This window comes from Hyperoodon ampullatus (genome assembly GCF_949752795.1).
Source record: "Hyperoodon ampullatus genome assembly, chromosome: 2".
NCBI lineage: Eukaryota > Metazoa > Chordata > Mammalia > Artiodactyla > Ziphiidae > Hyperoodon > Hyperoodon ampullatus.
Genome location: NC_136915.1, coordinates 132,709,563 through 132,726,572, shown reverse-complemented (window position 1 = coordinate 132,726,572; position 17,010 = coordinate 132,709,563). Strand labels below are relative to the sequence as shown.

The window sequence follows — 17,010 nt, the reverse complement described above, 5'->3', positions numbered from 1 at the left end:
TAAAAATATATATTTAAGAAAATGTTCTTTGTACCATGAGTTTGGCTGGCTTAAGCCTATAAATTTGCAAAACTTTAGGAACCCATCTATATATGGAATGAATAGTTCTACTCTCCATGTTGAGAGACAAATAAAAATGCCTATTTAAATATCTAGCAGGAAAAGTACCCCAAAAGTGATTTCACTTTTTTTTTTCTTAACATATTCTTTTTTTTTTTTTTTTTTAACCCCACATTTGTTTATTTATTTATTTTTGGCTGTGTTGGGTCTTCGTTTCTGTGCGAGGGCTTTCTCTAGTTGTGGCAAGTGAGGGCCACTCTTCATCGCGGTGCGCGGGCCTCTCACTGTCGCGACCTCTCTTGTTGCGGAGCACAGGCTCCAGACGCGCAGGCTCAGTAGTTGTGGCTCACGGGCCTAGTTGCTCCACGGCATGTGGGATCTTCCCAGACCAGGGCTCGAACCCATGTCCCCTGCATTAGCAGGCAGATTCTCAACCACTGCGCCACCAGGGAAGCCCTTTTTTTTTTTTTTTTTGATGAGCAATTTTAAGCATGTCCAAGAGGAAGAAAATCTGTACCAATATGGGTTGTTCCACTGAGCCTAATGGGAGCCACATGTCTATCTGACAAGGGAGTTACAAGTTTGGAAAGGGAGAAAACAAAAGGAACCCTGTGTTGTTAGTCTGAAATTGGAGGTAAGGTGTAAATTCATGGTTTTCAATATATGGATACAGAAATAAATTTAGATGTCATGGGCACATAGGTATGTGTATACATACACACACATGCAGATATTCCCAAACTCTGACCACTGAGATGGCCTGGGACCAGTGGCTCCACAACAGTACTGGGTACACTTAGCACTCAAATCTTTGCTTTAAGATAATTTTCCACTAAAGAAAGCAGGGCTGGAATAGGGAAAGTACAAGACAAACTTGGAATGTCTTATAGTGTCAGAAAATAAAGAAATGCCCAAGTTAAAGGGGGATGTGTCAAGAAGACACAGGAGCCAGCTTGAAGGTGTTCCTGCTGGCCATATCTGAGACCATTTAAGCATCTAAAGGAATAACGATAATAACCAATTACAACCCACTGAATAAAAACTGAAGAATCCATACTTGTAATATTAATATAAATTAATAAAGGGGGAATGAGTGATTCTATAGTGGAAAAGTCTGGCAAGCACCACCTTAAACAAGTGGTCAGTTAGTGTCATAATGATGGGACAGGTGGAAATCATGCACCGCTTGAAGAGATGCAGCGAGGAAGACGCAGCATTGCTTCTATGCTGCTCCTGCCAAAGATGCATAAACTAAACCTAACCTAACCTAATCTGACAGGAAACACCATCCAAAGTAACTGGCCTGTAATCTTCTAAAGTGTCAACGTCCATTACTCAGCCATAAAAAGAAATGAAATTGAATTATTTGTAGTGAGGTGGATGGACATAGAGACTGTCATACAGAGTGAAGTAAGTCAGAAAGAGAAAAATACCATATGCTAATGCATATATATGGAATCTGAAAAAAAAAAAGGTTCTGAAGAACCTAGGGGCAGGCTAGGTAGACGGAGACGTAGAGAATGGACTTGAGGACACGGGGAGGGGGAAGGATAAGCTGGGACGAAGTGAGAGAGTACCATGGATTTATAATACACTACCAAGTGTAAAATAGATAGCTAGTGGGAAGCAGCTGCATAGCACAGGGAGATCAGCTCGGTGCTTTGTGACCACCTAGAGGGGTGGGATAGGGAAGGTGGGAGGGAGACGCAAGAGGGAGGAGATATGGGGATATATGTATAGCTGATTCACTTTGTTATAAAGCAGAAACACCATTGTAAAGCCATTATACTCCAATAAAGATGTTAAAAAAATTTTTTTAATTAAAAAAATAAAGTGTCTAGGTCAAGAAAAAGCTGGGGTACCATTCAGAATAAAGGCCACTACAGAGACATGACAACTCAAAGCAGTATGTAACTCTGAACTGCATCCTTTTGCTATAAAGGTTATTATTGGGACATTTGGCAAAATCTGAATGGGGCCCAAGGATTAGTGGCAATTTCCTGATTTGACAGTTGTTTTGAGGTTACATAGAAAAATGTCCTTGTTTACATGAAATACATACTAAATTCAGGAGTGATTTTTAGGAGTGACAGGCCCAGCAACTTGGCAATTTATTTTCAGATGATTCAGGTTCTGAATTGGTAATTTTTCTGTCCGAGAATAGTTCAATTTTTTTTTTTTTTTTTTTTTTGCCACGCTGTGCAGCTTGCAGGATCTGTGTTCCCTGACCAGGAACTGAAACTGGGCCTCGGCAGTGAAAGCGCCGAGCCCAAACCACTGGACCGCCAGGGAACTCCCTAAAAATGTTTTTAAAAGTGTAACTTCTTTTCCTTTTTATGTTATATGACTTAAAAAATGACTATAGCAATGAAGACAGTGATGTTGACGATGAATTTGCGACATCAAGAATTTCATAAAATTATTTCTTGAAATAAGGTAGAAATTAATGTTATTTTATATAATGTGATTTTTAAGTATATATTTTCATTAAAACATTTAGGAGTTAAAAAAAGATCAGTGAACGAATGTGCTCTTCTAGGTTGAATTAAAATAGAATATTTAAGGTTTAAAAAAGTTTGGCTGGGGAAAAATAACAGTTTTGCAAAACCTTTGCGATCCAAAACTAAGATGATATTCAACAGCAAGAAGTATTCCAATTTCTCATAACCAGTTCTCACAAGCAAAGAAATGCATGCCTCACTTTAAGAAGGTGTCAAATAGAAACAGGCAAATCTGAAAGAATTTACCCAGTGTAATAAATTAGAGGTGAAATCACAACAAAAGAATTTATGGCGTACAAAAAAATTCACAAGTAGAAGATTCCTTCTATCAACTTCTCAGAGTTCCATGAGCTCTCCCCTGACCTCTGAAAGATGGGTTTTACCAAAATCTGGTTTACACGGAACTTTTCAGGTATATATGGTCTGAAAAGAAAGAAGTATCTGCTAAGAACCTGCCTGGTGCTCCTTCCTTGTTGCAGCCCTTCTTTGTGTAAGTGATCAGAATCAGGTCCAAGAGACACAGAATCAAGCATGACATATCACACCAAACACCATTTCCTGTCCAACCAATTCTCATCTCTCTCCAGTAATGAAGAGGTGGACGTTCTTCTTGGACTGCAGCATCTGTGCAGCCCGCTCCACCCCGACCACAGCAGACAGCCTCTGGGCATCGTACTTGGAGTAGGGGACAGTGCAGGTCCAGGCAGCTTCCTCTCCTCTGGTGGTGGCTTGCAGCATGTTACAGACTTCACTGTAGAAGTGGGGATATGTTGGCAGTTCATAGAAAATTAGGTTCCTGATGCCTTTTATTGTGTATCTGTTAGAAGGAGAAAGAGAGGCTATGTCTACATGAGAAATTCTATGGAAAAGCCACCGAAGAGTTTTACAGGGACATAGTCACTCTCGCTGTTTCATGCAAGGAGAAAGACCATGGCACAAATAACACACAGACCAAAAGTTACTCTAATTTGAGCTGGAGGGGCTCATTTTTTGTGACAGTGTATTTGAATTCCTAATGTTTGGCTTAAGATAATGATAAAATGAATTTGCACTTCTTGAGCCTAATCTGAGCAGACTGAGGTAGGGTGGGGAAGAATAGTAGACAAGGATTAGAAATCTGTCACAGAAAATTTGAAAAGCAGGCATTTCCAATTTAACGTTATCCTAATTATAATCAGGCAAAACAGTGTTCTGTAATGGAGATGAGGTCAGACCAGACCCAGTACATAAAATAAACAGCATAAACTGTAAATGCACTCCCATTAGTCTTTTCTTGTCATTCTGTAGACATGTTAACTCCATGGCAGATGTCCCAAGTTCACCCATTTACAAAATCCTGCCCGAGGACCCATTAGGCATTATGGGAAGGCAATTAATTTCAACAGCTTCCTCGCTTCTTTCCCTGCTGCACAGGGCTGCATGGTGTGTGTGTGGGGGGGGTGCAGACCCTAGGGACGCGCCTTACGGTTCGGGTTGAGATCAATCATTCCCTCTTGGGCTCCATGACCAAAGATTTTATACGTTGACAAGTTTCTGATTTTTCCTGTTAAGACTCTCATACAGGGCTGATGTCAGACTCCCTCGGGAATTTTATTTTATTCATGGACGGTAAGTTTTCCTTGTCTTTTTATCCCTTGGCTCATCCTGATCTCTCTGGAGACCCTCCTCTCCCAAAATATAACTGCAGTCCATTACTTGGATCAGCTTTCCACATCCTCTTTCCATAAAGGAACTTTAATGGCTAATGATGTTGAAAAAACACAGTTCTGCCTCAGTAGTTATCAAAACAAACACAGAGTTCCATTTCTGCTTAGTATGTAGAAAACTCAAGAGAATACTGCTCCCATGCTAACAAGAAAAAGATAATCTACAACAGTGTTCCTTTTCCTGAGCCTAGACAGCTGATGTCACAGGGCAACCAAGTGAACTGATTCAACGGTGCCCTGGTGTGTGTTTAACAACTGATTCTCAGTGGGGGAGGATAGGTGCTGATTTGAAGCATTTGCCAATTTCTGTGGTGTAAATACTCCATTTCAAGCTACCAGTGTCATGTTGCTGAACTTGGAACTGGGAAGAGATGTGCAACCATACCTTAAGAGCTGGTATGAGCCAGCTTCAGCCCATCACTGACTGAATTCCAAAGAGTGACAAGATGGTCTGAAGAAAGACAGGACATATGAACCACTTCACCTTTGGCAGAGCACAGTGGGGAAGAGGGCAGCTGCTAAGAAAGTGGGTAGGAAGAAAAAAGCTACACTTTTAACAAGTTCTTAAAGGGCAATTATGGGCTTGCATGACAGTTCAGAATCCCTGGGATTCCCGGACACTCCTTTACTTCACAGTCATGAGGGCTTTTCCAAAGGTCTCCACTGGGAGCCCTGGAAAGACTGGACGCAAGGCAGAAGACCTGAGAGACCCCGATGGTGGTGCAGACATGAAAACTCACTCTCTTCTCAGAGCCATGTTGTATATGAAGCTAAAGCCTGAAGCCAGTGAGAGGGGCAAAGGTCAACTGCCAGGGGGGAGTCAGAAGCAGCAAAACTGTGTGCCCTAAGGGAGGAGCATTAACCCCTCACCCCATCCCTCCCCACCACAGGACTTACATCCAGTAAAAAGAGCAGTCTGGGCAAAGGGGAAAGGGCATGAAGCCTGTTCAGCCCAAGATCCTGCACTGATGTAAGCAGATGTTTGCCACCACTGCAGAGAAGCAGGGAACTCTTTCCCACCAAGACCCCTCGTAGAACAAGGCAGAGGCTGGCCACCATGGAGGGTGGTGCAGGAGCCCTGAGAAAGCGCCAGCTCCAAAGCCCAGGACGGACAGAACCTGCCTGCATCTGAGCTGGACCAGGAGGAGGACAACTGCCCCACATCAAGCCTTAGGGGAGGAGCGAGCAGGAGCAGCCTGCTGCTGGGGGAGGGGCCGGAGCGTGGGAGAGGCTCTCCCTCGGCACAGGGGTGCAGGGCACGGTGAAAGCTGAGAGGGGAGCAGGACACTGAGACAAGGCCCTCCAGCACTGGGCCCCACAGTGGGCCACTGTCTGCTGGAGGAACTGGCAGTTTGTGGTAAATAGAAGGCAACGACGGTAACAACCAAATCCTCACTAGATTCACAACTGCCACGCTAGTGGCCTGACAGAAGAGGCGTCCAGGCCAACTACTTACTCAGGCACTACATTCAACTGACAATTACAAAAAACACAGAAAAGCAAGAAAAAGACATTAAAACCATGAGGTATCATTTTGACTATCAAGTCACTGGAAAAAAGGAGAATTTACAGAAATATTTACAGAATTTACAGAAACAGGCTAATGGAGTATAAATTATTGTGTGTGTATTTCACCGGGGAGGGGAGAAGATGGGAGTGGCAACACACAGCAAATTTTAAACTGGGTACAGCTTTTGAACAAATAAGTTTTCCTTTCCAAATTTATCCTAAGGAAATGCCTAGGCAACTATGCTATCAACTATGCATATGGATGCTCTTGGCATTATTGTATATAATAACAGAAAACAACAAATCAATATGCCCATTAAAAGGAAACTGGGTTAATTATATACCCATACAATGTAACACTATGCAACCATTAAAAAGGATGCTATACACACCTTAAAGGTTACTTATAATTACACAGAAAAGGTATTTTTACAATGTAAAGATTTAGCAGACCTACACCTTGACCAAGTGATTACATTTAGTATCACCAAAAATGGGACAAACTGACACCCTGGGCCTCTTGAGGAGATGCAGGGGGAAGTACACAATATCCTCTATGTAGAATTCTTACTAAAATAATGTTTAAATCTTTGGTCCCCGAACTCTGATGCTCACTCAATCACCTATTTGTTTTTTAAAAATACCTGTAATTGGTCCCCATCCCCAAACACCATGATTTAATTGATACTGGGGTATGATCAGGGCATTCAGATTTTTAAAAGCTCCCCAAGGGGATTCTAATATGTAGCAAAGTTTGGGAACACTGATCTAAATAATAAGAAAACAGCCAAATCCAGATGTGGGACATTCTACAGGAAACTGGACTGGACTCTTCAAAAAATATCAGTATCACAGCAAGAAACAAAGGAAGAGAATTATTCTAGATCAGCGTTTCTTAACCCTGGCACTACTGCCATTTTAAGCCAGGTAATTCTTTGTTGTAAGGGCTGTCCTGTGCACTGTAGGACGTCTAGCAGCACCCAGGCCTTGACCCGCTTGAACCACTAGACCACTAGAATAACCCTCCAACTGTACCAACCAAAAATGTCTCCAGATATTTCCAAATGTCCCTTGGGGAGCAAAACTGCTCCTGCTTGAGAACTGCTAAAATAGACTAAAGAAACATGTCACGCAAGTGCAATGTAGGATTCTTAACTAAATCCTGGATTGGGGTGGGGGGGTGGTGAGAAACAGCTGTAATAGTCATTTTGGGAACAACTAGGAAAATTTGCATACAGACTAAATATTAGATGGTATTACTGCAGTAATGTCAAGTGGTATGTTAATGGTGTTGTGGTTAGATAAAAGAATGTTGTTTTTAAGCTCTACAGGCTGAAAGATTTAGGAGTTAAGTGTCATGAAGCCTCCCATAATCTACTCTCAAATGGTTCAAGAAGAAAAAATAAGAGATGTGAGTGGAAAGAGAGAAGGAGAGACAGAGAATGTGGGTGCATGAGAATGTGGCAAAATGCTAACAGCTGGTGAAGCCTAAGTGGAAGGAGTTAGAGATGTTCACTGGGATAGTCTTACAATGTCTTTTGAAATGAAATCTTCCCAAATAAAAAGTTGGAGCGGGGGCAGGATATAGTAGAACTATATATATATATTAACTTAAAAATACATCCATAACATACAAGTATATACCAAAATGCTAACTTATTTAAGCTTTTTTTCAATAAGCACATGAAACATTCAAGATAAAAGAAAAAAAATCCAAATGCGTACACTGTGATCCCAATGTTGGTGTCCTTTTTAAAATGCCTGTGTCTGTGTGTGTGTGCACGTGCACATGTTTTTTACATCAAAGAGACAGGAAAGAAATACACCAAAATGGGTATTTATATCAGTAAGATGATAGGTGATCCCATTTTTTTAACCTAGATTTTCTAGGTTCTCTACAATAATTGTGTAATACTCTTATAATGAGAGTATTTTTAAAGCAAAATAAAACAACAAAACCAATTCCAATAGGTATTATATTTAAAACCCAAGAAAATCTCTCTTAGTACCAATTCGTGCACAGTAGAGACTAGGCATCTCCTGGAAATAAGAGCACGTGACCAGAACCTCTTCAGAGGGGCAGTTAGTAACAATTCCCATGACCTTCTGCACCTCTTCCCCTGCCTTCCTCCTCTCCTGTATGTGCTTTGGGTCTTCGGTGACCCCTACAAATATGGCGTAACACTGTGACAGGACCTAAAACTAAGGACATTCCCGATGTCTATGTTACCTGACAACTGTTAAAGATAAATGAGGCAACCACAACTGACTTGCAAGGCTGGCTCCTGCATACAGTCTATAAAGACGAGGTCTGTTACTTCTATAACTGGGGTTCTCCCTGAGGCAGGGAGCACTCAGAAACACCCCACTAGCGTTTCCCACCTCCAGAAATCCTACCTCCAGAGTTTCTGATTGCCCCCTGCTTAAGAATCCTTCCTGTGCTAACCCACTGATAATGCTCAGAGAAAGAACTGTGAACTGTCCTCCCCTCAGGAGGGCCATCATGACCAAATGCCCATCCCATCCTAAGATTCTACTGGTTTCATCTCCCCAAAGAAAACAAATCCTCAGGATGAAAGTTTTTTGCTAGCTCACAAATGAACTGCAATATGTCTAACACGGCCTACTTCCATAGAGAATATAAATACAGAATTTTAAAGCTGGATACTAAAGTGTAAAATACATGTACTTTTCCCAAGGTCAAATGAAAAAATCAAATCACAAAGACACTGCAGATCAAAATACCCATCATCACCTTGGTGACCTCTCAAGCAAAAAAAATCTATAGCTGGGAACCTTGAGATAATTGGCAGTTGCAGATTATCTCCATTCAACTTAAACACCCACTAACCTGGTCCAGGGTACAAAGCTAATGGCACGTGTTCGGTTTGTCTTTATAGTGACTTTGGGGACAAAACAGTTTGGTCAATAAATGAACAGTGTAAGACAGAAGACTGTCCTGCCTACTTAAGAGAAAGGGCTCCTTTGACATCATGCCCTCTCCTTGAAAAGCTGCTACTTGAGAGCAGTCTTCATCCCAGCTTAGTTCACAGACAATCACGCTGGGAACTTTTCCAATCCATCCACTTCATTTAAAGGACTTGCTTTGATGTATCAAGCTTTTGGAAAACTAAGGGCTCTTTAGACCTGCTGAGTGCAAACTCCCCCAAAATACCATTTCCAACATGAATGAAAACAACAACTCACTGGAACAAAGCAAATAATGATGCCAGCAAGAAGCAAACCCTGAAGCCCTTAAATACTCACCTCTAAGCCCCTCACCTTTTGCTTCTCCTAAACTTCAAGGAGCCCCTTAGTCCTGGTTCTCCTTGGTGCAGAAGTGTGTGTGCACTGCCTCAGGACAAATGAGAGCTTTCTGAACACTGACCCTGTACTCAACTTCCATCTCCACAGACCACACAGTCCCCAGTGTTTCATCTGTGCTTCTACGACAGGTTCCTCCCTTTCCTGTATTCAGTTGAGAGCTGCTCAACTCTGTAATATCCTTCTTGAGGGGTATACCCACAGCTACAGGAGGTACCCTAAGTATGGACCCACTCCAGATCTATATACAGGTTATGCTGTAGTCACTCATTCGTTTCTACCACCTTTTCCAACAATGCCCATTTTGAAAGAAATCCAACCAACCAATCAAGAAAAGTCTGTCCAGCCCCCCAAACTCTGGCTTGTCTGCAGGAGGTGAAGCAAGGGAGGACCTTATAACACAGCAAAGCCCACCATGCACTTGGAAGCAGACCCTCCAGAGAGGACACTTGAAACCTGGCCCTACTTTACCTTTTGTAGAAATGGAAGTGCTCTGTGAGGAGCAGGAACTGCTTCTCTCCTTGAAGGAAGAAGTGTCTGGCCCTGGAGACACCAGACTTCTGGGTGTACTCGCAGATATGAGTGAAGTTCAGTTCCTCCTTCTTGAAGTAATTTCGGAGACGCACAAAGTCAAAGTAGGAGGGGACATAGATAAGCGTGTGAGACATGACTGCATCACGATACTGAGGCAAAATCTTGTTGACGAAAAAGTTAAACCTGATTTGGAAAGGCAAAGGGCAGAGTCAGTGGTCTAGAGGTGAGCCATAGTGTCACTGCCAACTGCATGACCCTGGGCAAGTCACAATCGCCTTCTACCTCCCCTAAGAGGCCAATTTGGCCTACCTCATTGCAAAGAGATTATATAGGGATAAAACTTGTTAAGCACATCAAAAAGTAAGTGCCAACACTATTCATCATAAAGAATAGATGTGATGCTTGTATATCCCAGAGAATTATTCTAGGAAGTACGTAACTGTATCATTCATTCATTCAGTTGTCAATCAGTCAGTCAACAAATAATTACTGAACACCTACCATGTGTTAAGCACCATTCTGCTACCATGGGTCCCCTGACTAAACACAATGAGAAGACAGGGGGAAATTACATAGAGAATTAGAAAAACAGTTGTTGCCCTGAAGGGCTTAGAATTAAGTTGTTGACATGAGGCATTAAAAAATTAATGTAATTTTAAAATGCCACAGTCTAGGGGAAAGTACCCTTGATTTACTAACCCTGACACTATTGGAACTAGGACAACACACCATTTCTCTGGCCTTCAGTGTCCTCCTCTGTCAGTGGCATGATTGGATTCAATTATCTCATTTCATTTCGTAAATGGTAACTAAGAAAGCCAACACGGAATACAATTCTAAATTTGAACGCCCAAGTAAAATCCCTCTCTGTGACCCCCCAGGGATCCAATGGGACAGGGGAGGGTACCTGGCATCAATCACTGAAGCTAGGTTTTCAGGTTCCATCCTCTGGAAGACATGTGGGAGCTGCACCAGGACATGACTGATGCAGCCTGTCATCGGGACATTCCTCACAGCCACCTGCCAGGAGTCAGTGAGAACATTAGGAAGTGAGCTATCCCCATTGTTGACCAAATGCTGTCCTCTCCTTCTGCCTCATGACCCAAACAATACACAATACTTCATGAAAATTCAGAGAAAGAAGGAGAGAACCCACCTGGCCTTGCACATTGACGCAGTACTTGTTGAACACAGAGTTGATCTGGGCATCCTGCAGGACCCCAAACAGCAGCGTCTGACGATAGTACTTGGACCAATTATTGGGGTTCCACATGCGCACTCGAGAAAAGTCCACCCCATGTGAGTCCAAGGGCAGTAGGTTCATGTGGTTCATCAAATGCTTTGAGCAGAAATAATACTCCATTAATACTTATTGAACACTTAACCTGTTGGGCGTTGCTAACCTTTCTATAAGCCCATCATCTTATTTAACCCCATGAAGTAGATACTATCATCTCCCAAATTACAACAAGAAAACAGGCTCAGATGGGTGAGTGACTTGCCCATAGTCAAGCGAACAAGAAGAAAAGCTCAAACTGGCCACCTTGTGGATCTTTCAAAAAGGATCAAGATGCTACCTATACAGAATATTTCTTTTAAAGGAAATTCTGAAATGCCACTCTGGTCACTCTATAAGCCACTCAGTTCCAGACTTGGACAAGAAGGGAAATGACATGGAAAACAGAGCTGCTGTCCTTCCATGACTTGGTTCCCAAAACGTTAGAAAATTCCCTGAGTGACTACATGTGCCTTTTGCTCAAAATAAAGATGACTCAACCATCGACGTGCCTTTCCTATTTTAATCATATTTTTACCTTGTAATGTATATTGAAGGGTCACAAGTACTATAAGTTTATTCCCTACTTTATAAATAAGTACTCCCCTTTATCTGTCCCAAACTTACTCCAAGTCCTGGGGTTGTAGAAAAGGTAAATTCTCACATGCCTTATAAAAATAAACCTATAGTTCTGTGATGAGGATTGTTCCAAAGCACAATCCTAAACCCCAAAACATTGCAGAGTATGTTGAGAGGGAGAAAAAAAATCATAGTACAAATTACAGTAGGGGGACAAAAACATCTTACGTTTCTCTGTAAAACATCACAAATTAAGAAATCATGAGCAATGTTTTCCATCTCCACTGAAGACCAAACAAAAGAGAACGAGCATAAATAGGAGGAACTATTTTAGATAAAAACATTCCTGGTGAGGAGGGATTTCAATCAACCAACCAACCAACCAACCAACCAACCAACCACACTAAACTGGTCTATTACTAGAAGCAACTTTTAAGGGGAAGAAATCTTTTCTGGAGATTTGAAAATGTTGACAAGAATTTTTATCTTTCTGGATACTTTACTGACCAACTTGTGGGTAGAAGAGGGGACAACATTTCCCGTTTTCAAATTGGAAAATGTGGAATATTTCCATTTCCAAGCTGAGTTTTAATCTGGACTTTAATAACCATTTCAGACTCAAACCACTGAGCTTCTTGTCTCTAAATGTTAATGACCAGCATTACCAAGACATGCTCCCAGTTCTGCATCAGGTAAATGTCAGCTTGATCAATGACGAGAAGCTCAATAGAAGACAGAAAGTCAAAATCTCTCTTCTTCTCTCCTTCTCCACCAATGATGGTCCTCAAGCCCAGAGGGGAGGCAATGAGGATGTCTGACGAATAGAAGGGGGCATAAAGTCGGATGCTTCTCTGCAGTATTGCTACCCCTATACACAAAACAGCCAAGCACACATCAGTTCATGAGTCACCACCAAGCCATTAGCTTCCACCCTCTCAAACTGCAGCCTCCCCTTGTACCTTCCACATCTTCCCCTTTGCATGTAATTGTGCTCAAACTGCTTTAATTATTAAAATCATCATCGTCATCATCATCATCCCTCCTTTGCATCTACGGTCCCTTCTAGCTCCCACCCTCTTCTTTTCCTTCACTGGCAAACCTTCCAAAAAATTATCTCTACTTTAAAATCTCCCACTCACTCCTTAATGTACTGCAATCTCCCTCTGAGTCTCAGGACACCACTGAAATGACTCTTGCCAAGGTCACCAACAGCTCTCAGTTACCAATTCAATGGCACTTTAGTGTTTCTTGTCACGAATGCATAAGCACACCCTCCTTGAAATGTTCTTTTCCTTACTGGTGGTTTCTATCACTTTAACACTTACTTCTATTACTGACCTGGTCCTTATCTATTTTTCCATATTCAAAGAGCTCTTCAACAAATCCCTGGATTCACCCACAAGTTCTCTTTCACTCTACATAAAGCTTTGGATAAATATATTCACTAATTATGGCTTTAACATTATCATCACAAAAATTTATATTTCCTGCCCACATCTCTTTCCTAAGCAACAAGTAGCAGTCTGTAAAGAGCCCAGATCATATGTGAAGGAGATTCACTTGCTAATCTTAAAGCATCTACCAGAGGGGCAGAAGTTGGCTGGGACTCTCTCTGGGGACAGAATGCTGGCAGATGCCATTTTTACAAATTCCCTCTACCTTGATGGCACTGGTGGGTGCCACTTTTTTGCACTCTCACTCTAAGTTGCTAACAGTGGTGGTGGGTGAGTACCCCCTACCCCACGGCCCTGCACTGCCTGTGTGCAGCACTGACAAACATGGACAACGAGCAGCCACGCCTACCCCATCTCATGCCACTCGCGGGACACGACCTGAGGCAACAATCGCATGTAGCCCACACAGGGGACACTCCTTGAGCACCAGGCTCAGGCAGATGGGGGTGGGACTGCATTTCTAGACTCCATGGGAGTGAAACAAACAGTTTATAAGACGACCAAGAACTAGGAAAAAGTTAAAAATACAGTTCATCTCCCACACAGGGCCACTCCTTCAAGACGGGGCAGTAACTGTTTTGCATAATACACAGAAACAAACACGGAGAGTCAAGCAAAATGAGGAAGCAGAGGAACATGTTCCAAATGAAGGAAGAAGATAAAACCCCAGAAAAAATATTTAATGAAACAGATGTAAGTGATTTATCTGATAAAGAATTCAAAGTCATAGTCCTAAAGATGCTCACCAAACTTGGGAGATGAATGAACGAACACAGTGAGAAACTCAAGAAAGAGACAGAATATAAGAAAGTTCTAAACAGAACTCACACAGCTGAAGATTATAATAATTGAACTGAAAAATACACTAGAGGGAATCAACAGCAGACTAGATGGTAGAAAAGAACAGATCAGTGACCTGGCAGACAAGGCAGTAGAAATCACCCCAACAGAACAGCAAAGAGAAAAAATATTTTTAAAATATGAGGACAGTTTAAGGGAACTGTGGGACAACATCAAGTGTACTATCATCGGTGTTAAGGGGTCGCAGAAGAAGAGAGAGAAAGGGGCACTAACATCCACATTATAGGGGTCCCAGAAGGAGGACAGAGAAAGAAAGGGGCAGAAAACTTATCTGAAGAAATAATGGCTAAAAATGTCCCTAACGTGGTGAAGGAAACAGACATTCAGGTCCAGCAAGAACCAAGAGTCCCAAACAAAATGAACCCAAGGAGATTCATACCAAGACACATTATAATTAATATGTTAAAAGTCAAAGGTAAAGAGGGAATCTTAAGCAGCAAGAGAAAAACAACTAATTACAGACAAGGGAATCCCCATAAGAATATCAGCTGATTTTTCATCAGAAACTTTGTGGTCCAGAAGGAGATGGCATGATATGTTCAAATATGCTGAAAGGAAAAAACTTCCAACAAAGAAGGAAGGAAATAATAGAAGTCAGATGAGAAATACTGAATAAATGAAATGGAGACAAAAAAAAAAGATCAATGAAACTAAGAGCTGGTTCTGTGAAAAGATAAACAAAATTAACAAACCTTTAGTCAGACTCAAGAAAAAAAGAGAAGGGGCCCAAATAAAATCAGAAATGAAAGAGAAGCTATAACTGACACTATAGAAATACAAAGTATCATAAGAGACTACTACAAACAATTATACACCAACAAGTCAGATAACCTAGAAGAAATACATAAATTCCTAGAAACACACAATCTTCTAAAACTGAATCATGAAGAAACAGAAAATGTGAATAGATCAATTACTAGTAATGTGATTGAATCAGTAATCAAAAAGCTCCCCCAAAACAAAAGACCAGGACCAGAGAGCTTCATGATAAATTCTACGAAATACTTAAAGAAGATTTAATACCTATCCTTCTCAAACATATTTCAAAAAACTGAAGAGGCGGAAACACTTCCAAACTCATTTTATGAGGCCAGCATAACCCTGATACTGAAACACCACAAAAAAAGAAATGTACAGGCTACTATGCCTGATAAACACAGATGCAAAAATCCTTGACAAATTATTAGCAAACTGAATCCAACAATACATTAAAAGGACCATACACTATAATCAAGTAGAATTTATTCCAGGGATGCAAGGATGGGTTGACAAAGTGGGTATAGAGGGAACGTATCTCAACATAACAAAGGCATATACGATAAACCCACAGCTAACATCATATTCAGTGGTGAAAAGCTGAAAGCATTTCCTCTAAAATCAGGAACAAGACAAGGATGCACACTTCTGCCACTTTTATTCAACATAGTATTGGAAATCCTAGCCACAGCAACTAGGCAAGAAAAAGAAATAAAAGATAACCAAATTGGAAAGGAGGAAGTAAAACTGACTATTTGCAGATGACATGATACTTTATGGAGAAAACCCTAAAGACTCCACCGAAAAACTGTCAGAACTAATAAATAAATTTAGTAATGTTGCAGGATACAAAGTTAACAAAAATCTGTTGTGTTTATATACATTAATAATGAACTATTAGAAAGAGAAATTAAGAAAACAATCCATTTACAATAGCATCAAAAAGAATAAACTACCTAGAAAAAAATCTAACCAAGAAGGTAAAAAACTTGTACTTGGAAAACTACAAGGTATTGATGAAAGAAATTAAAGATGACAGAAGCATGAAAAAATACACCATGCTCATAGATTGGAAGACTTAGTACTGTTAAAATGTCCATACTGGACACCAAGGGGGGAAAGTGGGGGTGGGGGTGGGGGTGTGATGAATTGGGAGATTGGGACTGACATGTATATACTAATATGTATTAAATGGATAACTAATAAGAACCTGCTGTATAAAGAAAGAAAGAAAATTCAAAAACAAAGTCCATACTACCCAAAGAAATCTACAGATTTAATGCAATCCTTATCAAAATACCCATGACATTTTTCATAAAACTAGAATAATCCTAAAATTTGTACAGAGTTGCAAAGGATCCTGAATAGCCAAACTGATTATGAGAAAGAAGAACAAAGCTGAAGGTATAACACTCCCTGATTTTAAACTACACTACAAGTCTACAGTAATCAAAATTGTACGGTAATAGCACAAAAACAGACACAGATCAACAGAACAGAGAGCCCAGAAAGAAATCCATATTTATATGGTCAATTAATCTATGACAAAGGAGACAAGAATATACAATGCAGAAAAGACAGTCTCATCAACAAATGGTGATGGGAAAACTAGACAGCTACATGCAAAAGAATGAAACTGGACCACTAGCTTACACCATCTACAAAAATCAACTCAAAATGGATTAAAGACTTGAACATAAGACCTGAAAACCACAGAACTCCCAGAAGAAAACATAGGCAGTAACTTCCCTGACAACAGTCTTAGCAATATTTTTTTGGATCTGACTCCACAGGCAAGGGCAATGAAACCAAAAATAAACAAATGGGACTACATCAAACTAAAAAGCTTGTGCACAGCGATGGAAACCATCAATGAAACAAAAAGGCAATCTACTGAATGGGAGAGGATATTTGCAAATCTAGTAAGGGGTTAAGATCCAAAATATATAAAGAACTCATGTAACTCATTATCAAAAAACCCCAAACAGGGCTTCCCTGGTGGCGCAGTGGTTAAGAGTCCGCCTGCCGATGCAGGGGATATGGGTTCGTGCCCTGGTCTGGAAAGATCCCACGTGCCGTGGAGCGGCTAGGCCCGTGAGCCATGGCCGCTGAGCCTGCGCGTCCGGAGCCTGCGCTCCGCAATGGGAGAGGCCACAACAGTGAGAGGCCCGCGTACTGCAAAAAAAAAAAAAAGAGGACCTGAATAGACATTTTTCCAAAGAAGTCGTACTGATAGCCAACAGTCAAATGTAGAGATGCTCAACATCACTCATCATCAGGAAAATGCAAATCAAAATCACAATGAGAAATCAAAACTACAATGAGGTACCATCTCACACTGGTCAGAATGGCCATCATTAAAAAGTCTACAAATAACAAATGCTGGAGAGGGTGTGGAGAGAAGGGAACCCTCCTACACTGTTGTTGGGAATGTAAGTTGGTGCAGTCAC

At 41.1% G+C, this 17,010-nt stretch overlaps 1 pseudogene across 1 annotated transcript in view; it reads right to left on the bottom strand.

Moving 5' to 3' along the window:
• Nucleotides 1-2,832: 2,832 nt before the first annotated feature.
• Nucleotides 2,833-17,010, bottom strand: part of LOC307048752 (U3 small nucleolar RNA-associated protein 25 homolog) — a 28,043-nt pseudogene continuing 13,865 nt past the window's right edge. The window contains exons 8-12 of the transcript in view: nt 12,155-12,357; nt 10,791-10,973; nt 10,542-10,654; nt 9,572-9,817; nt 2,833-3,378 (exon numbers count right to left, since the gene is read on the bottom strand). The product of the transcript in view is annotated as a U3 small nucleolar RNA-associated protein 25 homolog (transcript). The remainder of the gene's footprint in view (nt 3,379-9,571; nt 9,818-10,541; nt 10,655-10,790; nt 10,974-12,154; nt 12,358-17,010) is intronic.